This window comes from Haliotis asinina, chromosome 16 (assembly GCF_037392515.1).
Source record: "Haliotis asinina isolate JCU_RB_2024 chromosome 16, JCU_Hal_asi_v2, whole genome shotgun sequence".
NCBI classification, from domain to species: Eukaryota; Metazoa; Mollusca; class Gastropoda; order Lepetellida; family Haliotidae; genus Haliotis; species Haliotis asinina.
The window spans coordinates 11,533,472-11,543,038 of NC_090295.1; the positions used below are offsets into that span (position 1 = coordinate 11,533,472).

The 9,567-nt window shown below is 39.7% G+C and overlaps 1 pseudogene; it reads left to right on the plus strand.

Annotated features, from left to right (window-relative positions):
- LOC137268840 (uncharacterized) overlaps positions 1-7,220 on the plus strand; it is a 93,134-nt pseudogene extending 85,914 nt beyond the window's left edge.
- The last annotated feature ends 2,347 nt before the right edge of the window (positions 7,221-9,567 follow it).

Here is a 9,567-nt window from a genome sequence, read left to right on the forward strand (position 1 = left end):
GTGTGCATCTACAGCTACTTGGCTAATTGTGTACAGCTACAGCTACTTGGCTACTGGTGTACATCTACAGCTACTTGGCTACAGGTGTACAGCTACAGCTACTTGGCTACTGGTGTACACCTACAGCTACTTGGCTACTGGTGTACATCTACAGCTACTTGGCTAAAGGTGTGGATCTACAGCTACTTGGCTACAGGTGTGCATCTACAGCTACTTGGCTACAGGTGTACATCTACAGCTACTTGGCTACTGGTGTGCATCATCCACATGCAGCTTGGATCATTGCTTTTTAAGTCAAACACATGATAACCTGAGTTTATTATATTAAGCTTCCCTCTTTTAAAATTAGTGATCAACTGCATGAGCATTTATCTACTTAACTGGGACATGATGTACAATATGATGTTTTAGTAACAACTTCTTTATTATTTTTTTTAAAAATCTTTTTGCATTGTTGTAAATAATAAATAAGTTGTAAATGCATTCCATACTATGTTATGTTACATTCTAACTTCTAAATGACCATCAAGCATCAGATGTAATTATAGGACTGAGCATAATCGTAATTGTTATATAGTAATGTAATAGCCAAAGAGAAATCACATTAGTCCATGAGTAGCCGAATTAAAGTCAGAGAGAGTGACAAGCATGGCAAGTCATGTGACCGGGGAGGAAAGACAAAGGGAGGCTACTCGGTGAGTGTGATTGTACATCACCTTCAAGAAGGAACTTCAAGGGATTTCAAGTGTCCTTCTTTGCAAAGAAGGAGGAGCTAAGCATCTGTATAAAATGAAAATAAATATCTTATTCAGAAAATGACATATTCCTGTTTTCCCACCTATGTTCCATGCCACAACTTTCTTCCAGACTGGCATCCTGTGCTCCAACTTGTCTTTGCCTCACTCCCCCGCTGCAGTCAGTTGGATATACAGATCATTCCAGTACATCCCTGACACTGATTACACCGGGTATGACGAGGTCCGGATGTACATGCAGGACAAGGCAGGGGTCTACTCCGATGTCATCACAGTCAGATTTGCAGTGATGGCCAGGCCCTGCCAGAACGATGGAATGTGTTCAAGTAAGTTCAGAATGACGGAACATGTTCCTGTTTATTCAGTGAGTGAGTGAGCGAGTGAGTTTAGTTTTACGCCGCACTCAGCAGTATTCCAGTTGTATGGTGGCTATTTGTAAATAATCAAGTTTGGAACAGACTAAACAGTGATCAACTCATGAGTTGATCATCTGTCTGTGCAACTAGAATATAATGATGTGTCCACCATGTCAGTGAGCTTGACCACCCCATTCCGTTAATCACCTCTAAGATCGAACGTGAATCTTTATGGGTTTCATGTTAATTCAGAGTGACTAACATGTTTATGTAAGTTCAGAATGACAAGATCTTATACCCTGATCTTCGCAAGTCTACTAAAATGTGATACCATTTGCTGTGATTCATGATTGCAGGCAGAAACGAGAGTGAGTACACATGCAACGACCAGCGAAGGGCTGAAAGTTTTGACCTGTACTACACATGTGCCTGTGTACCAGGCTGGACAGGGAACAGGTGCGAGCAGGATGTGGACGAGTGCCTCAGCAGCCCTTGCAGTTGGCCGTATACCTGTTACAACGATGTCAACAGATACTACTGTGCATGTCCAGAAAACAAGCCAAACTGTGACGGCTTTGAGTCGTGGATGATCGGACTGATTGTTCTGGCAGTCATCCTAGTTGTCATTATATCAGTCTTGGCATGGTACATTTGTCTGGTCAAACGAGGGTAAGTTGAGTTTGGCAATCCTGCGGAATATTTTTCTTAATATTGCTGCTTTATGACACCTATAACAATCACGAGTGAGTGAGTTTAGTTTTATGCTGCACTCAGCAATATTCCAGCAATATGGTGGCAGCATGTAGATAATCGAGTCTGGACCAGACAATCCAGTGATCAACAGCATGAGCATCAATCTGCGGAATTTGGAACCGATGACGTGTCAACCAAGTCAGCAAGCCTGACTACCCATTAGTCGCTTCTTACGACAAGCATAGTCACCTTTTATGGCAAACATGGGTTGCTGAAGATCTATTCTACTCAGGGACCTTCACGGGTATAAAAATCATGTATAGCCCTGGCAATCCAGTGGTCAATGTTAGAAGCAAAATTCTACACTTATATTGGTGTATAACTTGCATTGAGCTTAGTCTGACCATCTGATCCATATTTTGACAGGGCTTGATTTAGACATTTACAACTTGCTCTGATGCAACCTTAAACTGAGAAATACAACCTCATTTTTGTACCAACTTGCACCAGTGAAAGTTAGTAATATTCCTGTTCCAAGAACACAGTTCTTGGATGGAAAACAGAATGATGAGGACAATCGTAATTCCCATACTTTAACAGACATATGACAGTCATAGCGCTACGATCACTTTGTGAAATGGGCCTCTGGGTTGGATCAGCAACACAGTGCAGTGGTTCAAAATGTTTTTTAAGAGGCACTTGCCACAGGGCAAGTGACTACAATAAAGTTAACTTGTCCTGGCTATTTTTCCACTGGCCCTGATTCTATGACACATTGTTTGATGTTAATGTTTACTGGACTATTTGGATTATTTATAGTGATCAATTTCAGAGAACGACAGCTCTAAATTAATATTATTGCGAAATGTAATAGCTACATTATGAGCAGATATGAAATTAAATCCAAGTTTATTTTCAGTTTGAAACCATGAGTGGAAATTATCTAGTCAGGTGTAGCAAGATGTAGCAAATGTAATGATTTACAGCACTTTCCATATTTAGCAAGAGGTGCAACCTGTATTTATCAGGTGTAGCAAGGTTGGGGTGCAGTAACATACATGAACATATGATGTTTCAAATCTCTTTTGCAAACCTAGCAGCCTAGTGGTGAAAGTGCTCCTCAGACCAAAGGTCCAGGTTCGCTTCCCACATTGGTACAATGTGTGCAGCCCATTGCTGGTGCTCACCACAGGGATGTTGCAGGAATGTTGCAGAAAGCACTGTAAAAATAAACTCACTGTCTCACATTTCAGCCGTCTGAAGTGGTCCACACTTTTCATGAAATTGAGGTGCAGGGCTGGTAGCCATTCCAGCAGTGAAGGAAAGGACACTACCACTGCTTTTGTCAACCAAGCATATCAGGTAATGTGGGACAGTGGGGGTAGTCTAGTGGTTAAGGTGTTTGCTCAGGGGGTCGATTCCCCCTGTGAGTACAAGGGGTTAAACCCATTTCTGGTGTCCGTCACCATGATGTTGCAGGAAAATTGCTAAAAGCATAAAACCTGAGAACCTAAAAACCTACAACCACACTCACTCACTAACTCACTCACTCACTCACTCACTCACCAGCTAATGCAGTAAAGATGTTTATGGGACAAGGGAACTGGTCGTTCGGTAATTTATTAAAATATATACCCACAACAATATTGTGTAGCATGGCATGGGGTCATCCCATTAATGACTTTCTTTTACTGACTGTGTTAACATTTGGTCATTTGGAAAAGGCAGCCAGCTTTGGATCAGAAAGTCTGTGGTTTGAATCCCAACATTGGACTCAAAAATCCTATGGCACGCCTACATGTCCAATTTTCACCTGTAATTTATTACTTTCCATGAGAGAGTCACAGTCTTTGAACAGTGATGTCATCAGCAATTTTCTGATTCCATTCTATTTTCTGTTTACTTCATTCGCACATTTTCACAGCTTTGGCATCGTGGCCGTTTTCGTGGTTGTTCCTATTGTGAGAACTTGATACATAATAAGCTGAAGGCTGGTCACGATATTTTTTTTTCTTTTAATCTCAAAATGCAATGTTTTTATTATCAGAAAATCTGTTACAATTTTGAGGATCACCTCCCGGGGAAGGGTGACTAACATCTGCATTGTATGAACGTTTACTGACAGAGCAAGTTTCTGACATTGATAATCTCAGTATGACTTATTATAAACTAAACTTTAGCCACTAACATGGTCTGATGCGTCTTAGTTATTATCTCAAATCATAGTAGACCAGCATTACACCTGCATAATCTAGCTGTTAATAATGAGAGTGGATGGCATTAACTGCCATTCAGTACTAAAGATTGACAGGACACTAAGGAGGAGATTAATAATATACATGTACACCCTGTTGGTTGCAGGATTATGATGGAGATCAGCTTTCCTTGGTGAGTTTTAACATGCATTTAATTTAGTGGAATTCTGGCTTTACTTCATCTTGTAAGTTTTGCAGAAAATGGTGGGTCTGGTTTCTTTTCATCTAATAGGCTTGATGACAAACAAGTATTCTCAGGCCATATTTGTTTATTTCATGTTGTGTAAACTAATTTTAAGATATATAAATTTTGTTTCATGAAACTAAAAAAAAATTAAAGGAGTGATATGACTGTTTCTTCTTTACGTCTCTTTATTTTGAAAATATTTCACAAAATTGTTATTTAAGAAGACTTGTTTTATTACTCAGGATGAACCATTCCGGCGGCATTCCCAGGATTCAGGTGCATCATGGGTAATCTTTGGCGGCCGCCCCGACCCAACATGTGGCACCCCGCCACATGACCAGAGAAGAATTCGTTTTGTTCCATCGGTCAGTGATTAGTAATGAATCATATAAACTTGACCTGTTTTTTTTTTTTTTTTTTTTTGTTGAATCAGATCAAATATCTGATGAATCTTGCAGAGTCCTTATTTCCAACTCAACAGCTAAGAAACCCTATGAACAAAGAATTTGAAGCACTACTCCATTGGCAATACCATGATAAAGTATAAAATTAAGACCACCAAGTCAGAATTTGTGGATCAGGACATCTATATATTTATTTCCACACAGCAATGCTTAACTTGTAGTCTAAGGGGAAGGAAATGGCAATTAGCTAGCCTGTCTCACAGTCCCTGAACCACATCATTTCCCCTACAGTCTAGCCCTCCCTGCAGTGTAGCCTGTCTGACAGTCCCTGAACCACATCATTTCCCCTACAGTCTAACCCTCCCTGCAGTGTAGCCTGTCTCACAGTCCCTGAACCATATCATTTCCCCTACAGTCTAACCCTCCCTGCAGTGTAGCCTGTCTCACAGTGCCTGAACCACATCATTTCCCCTACAGTCTAGCCCTCCCTGCAGTGTAGCCTGTCTCACAGTCCCTGAACCTCATCATTTAACCTACAGTCTAGCCCTCCCTGCAGTGTAGCCTGTCTCACAGTCCCTGAACCACATCATTTAACCTACAGTCTAGCCCTCCCTGCAGTGTAGCCTGTCTCACAGTCCCTGAACCACATCATTTCCCCTACAGTCTAACCCTCCCTGCAGTGTAGCCTGTCTCACAGTCCCTGAACCACATCATATATAGTTTTGAGGTTAGATGATTTCAGTTTGTTGCGAAAATATTATTCAGCGTTTTTTCATATATATAGAACACAGACACAAACCTATAAACATTGCTGAACATATTTATTTACTGGCTTAGTGTATTTGTAAAGCAATCTGTTATTTGTAGGTTTGACAGAGCCTTATGTTAGTGGTGTTCCGATGATCAAAAATCAGTCAAAAGAAGGATTAAAAATGATTGTAAAAAACATATTTTCAATTAGTCAGAATTTTGTTGTTTTAGTTTAATACTCTTGATTGAAGAAAATGAACTGTTAAATTTGACGAAACATACAGGAATAAATATTTTGCTCAAAATTGTAAAGCTAAGTGCACTGTAATATTTCAACCACTTTTATTGTTTAATTACTTTTCCAGTGTCTTTCGTTGTGTGGCAGTAATAGTCACAAAAAAAAACAATTATTGGTAATAAGTCATGATTCAGAGCTGTCAGTGAATTAAATTCTATATCTCGGCTAGATGACAATAAACTGATGGATATGTTCCAATGGCAACAATCTGCTAGGTATTAATATTTTGAGGCAAATCCCAGAAATCCACACTTATTTGTTAAATATTGGTGCCATCATTGATGATGATTTTTACAGTATTTACGCTGTTTTCATATCAGGTGTCAAACGTATTTTGTTGTTGTCATGAACGAGCAATAGGCATAATGAACATCAAATAATATAGTACAAACGGCATGCATGGACCAAGTCAGAATCTTCACTACCCAACCCCCGTGTTGTCTCTTATAACAAGCATGTGTTAATGAAGGTCAATAGTTATATCACACATTTGCATTGGTCATCTGAGAATCGTGCTCTATGTATGTCAAGTTTTTGCCTCGATGTGACATTATTTCATCCATTTCTACCTTGTGTAAAATTGGTGTGATTATTGCAACATTTTGGCATTCATTTTTCAGGTGATGAAACGTACAGAAGAGCAGAAGACCCAGAATCCATATGAGGATTCTTGGAACCAGCCACTGTCAGGGGAGATCACTCTGGATGAAGGGATCCCTCAGGTAACAGAAGTTCAGAGTCCCACTCCAAGAACACCTGTGGCGCCAAAAAGCATCATCAGTCCTGTCTTTGAGCCTGAGCCAGATTATTTCACACAGTCTGGAAATATGTAGAGATATTCATGCTGTTTTATTTCAGGTTTAAATATTTCAGTCGTTTTCAAATTTTCAAACAAGGCTAGTATGAGGTGACAGTAGTGTTTATAGCAATATTAAATTCACTCGACACCACTGCCTTTTCAGTTTGGGATCAAACTTGTTAATTTACTAAAAAATAACATTAACACATTGTGTACAGTGAGACATTCCTTGGTTCTGGCGTTCCTGTGTACATCAGTTACGAAGTACATGAACTTCTTGTGGTACTGTAGTAATGCTAGCAGTGTATTTTTTATTATATTTTTGTAAAAGTGAAATTTGTATTTTTGTACTGTCTCTTATATTACTTTAAACTCTGGTCCTTCATTGAAATCCAAGATTTGGTGATATGTCTTAACAAGTTTTAGGAATATTATAAAAATATTATCAAACACTCCTCCATTGTTCCTATACTTTTTAACTGCACTTTTTTAAAGATAGGCTTTGTGAATACGTAAGCATGAAAATATCTACTTGCTGTTTCTTGTGGACCTCCTGGACGTGTACATTATTGATAGCATTGATGCTGTCTCTTTTGTGTTCTGATGAAAAAAAAACACAATGAAATTGAATGATTTACTTCAATGGAGGACCTCATGAATTGCATCTTTGCTCAGTTTTACGTTTGATACAAGAAATATGAATAAAGTCATCTTGAGAGATAATGTTGTCTGTTGTTTTGTTGGGTTGCTTGACCACGGTAGTTCTCTTTGTAGAGCTGCATTATTTGTTTCTTGTTGTACAAATTCCAACATTTCCTGATGTTGATTATAAATTCCAAACATGTTGGAAAAAGGCAAACCAGTCAGAGAATTGTGCATCCCTCCAATATGTAGGTAGATCTAACTGGTGAGTCATTCTGCCAACCCTAGGGGTCACTTGGTAGACTTACTTTGGTGTCAAAAAAACATCATCACCCCGCCCAAACGGTAAATTATCAATGATACCTTACATAAACACGATCAATTTTTTAACAAACATTGGGACATGTCTTTATTTTCCGTAGTATTGAAATGGTAGTTAGAGTGAAATACACTCTCATTGCACGCTTTTGAACCTTGCACGACTGAGCAGAAGTAAATGTTCTCTGTGTTCTCTGAGAAGCTGTGCGTAAGAAAGACGACCTGGTCACATAAGCTCCGACCACTCATGCATATTTATGATGTATGTGCACTTAAGACCTGTCGGGGTTTAAGGGCTCAACATACGCGTGTGCGTGTATTTGGATCTCTCGCCGTCAGTTGCATGATTCTTATCCAAAACTTCACAGCAGACAGAACAGTCTAAAACCGTCGGCCAAAAAAACTTTCGACATTTTGTATTTATATGTTCGTAAATTATTTCGAGCGCTCCAAGCTGATTGGTTTCGTAAATCACATATCATTGAAAGACGATCCCCAAGCCATGTTTGTCCGAATAAATGTTTTATGTGCCCGAGCGGTATAAAGAGAGTTGATGTAATGTTGAAGTGATACTGTCAGCACAATGTCATATCAGTATCTATCTGATAACAAGCTGTATCACATGACGCTGATGGCGTTTACTCCCGAGGTGAAATGACAACACAAAATGGAAATCTAAAGGTGATCCTGTGTTGTTCTGACTGAAATATAGGTAAGTACTATTTTGATTGTTTGACTGGAGTTATCAGGCGGGTGTTCTTGCCCATTGTCTTTGAGTAGTCGCGATTACTGTACGTTTGTGATAAGCACCAAGACGGTGATACTGGTCCCGTTTAAGGACTGTCCATTATGTTGTCTAAGCTAACATCGATTTGTTCTTTTTTTTTCGAAACAAGTAATCCGATTGTGTTGATAAAAACATTGTCATTTTATGTTATGATGAAACTGACACACTGAGACTTGGCTGTGTGGATTTCTAGTGTAATGTCCTTTACAAACAGTACTGTCACTTGACAGATGACAAATCGACTATCATCCTAGTCACGCGAGTCCATGCACTGACGACCGAGTTGCGTCCCTTGCTTTTGTCACGATACGATGATCGTATGGTTGAAATGCAAATTTATTCTTGGAAGGCTGATTTTATAACTTTAGGGCTACTTGGCCAATACGAGGCCTGTATACGTCCAACACATTGATTTGATTTATTATAAATCGTATATTATTAAATCGCCAAAAGGAATCGTGTGAATTTATTTCAACATTAATCTAATTAGTTAGAGTAATTGATTTAATCTTGTCACCGTGTCGAGTTGCTGCGTCCCTTGCTTTCGTCAGGATTCGGTGAGCATGGTTCCAAACTGACTATGTTATGAAGATTTTGGCCATCACCGTCAAATGAGGTGACGTGAAACAACGTTGATGAGGGAGCTGTGGATGTTTATCCAGCACCACACTAAGCATGGACATGCAGTAGGGGCACCTGCAGGGTTGTGCCCCTTTGGCACCACAGAAACAAGTGATCCTGGGTTTGAATCCCCGAATCCACGTCATAGAATTGAATGCTCTCTGGCTTTCCGTCCACAAGGGTGGCAGAGGGGTAGCACAATGGTTAAAGTGTTTGCTCATCAAACTGAGGACACGTTCGATTCCCTTTGAGGGCACAATGTGTGAAGCCCATTTCTGGCGTCTCCGGTTGTGATATTGCTGGAATGTTGCTGAAAGCGGCTTAAAACCATACTCACTCCACCAACCACTTACTCACAAATTAAGCTTATACGCACTGACACAACAGAAACACTGCTCAAAACCGCGTTAAGCCTAACTCACTCACATGCCCTGATTTACTCTTGTTTACTCATAGTAAGACAGTCACACTTATTTCGCTAACAGGCCGAAAGAAGTCTTCACCCAAAACCAGGAGCACAAGCTCTTGAATAGACGCATCGCAGTTTGCAAACACACCGTTGAGTAAACATTGTTCAGTGTGTCACCCTTTTGTTTGCTTTCATCACTCCCATAATGAAGTCAGTCGAGTCTGTTGGAGTTGATTCCTCTTGATGGGGATGACATTAAAGCTATGTTTAACCCAACCCTTACACAATAACAG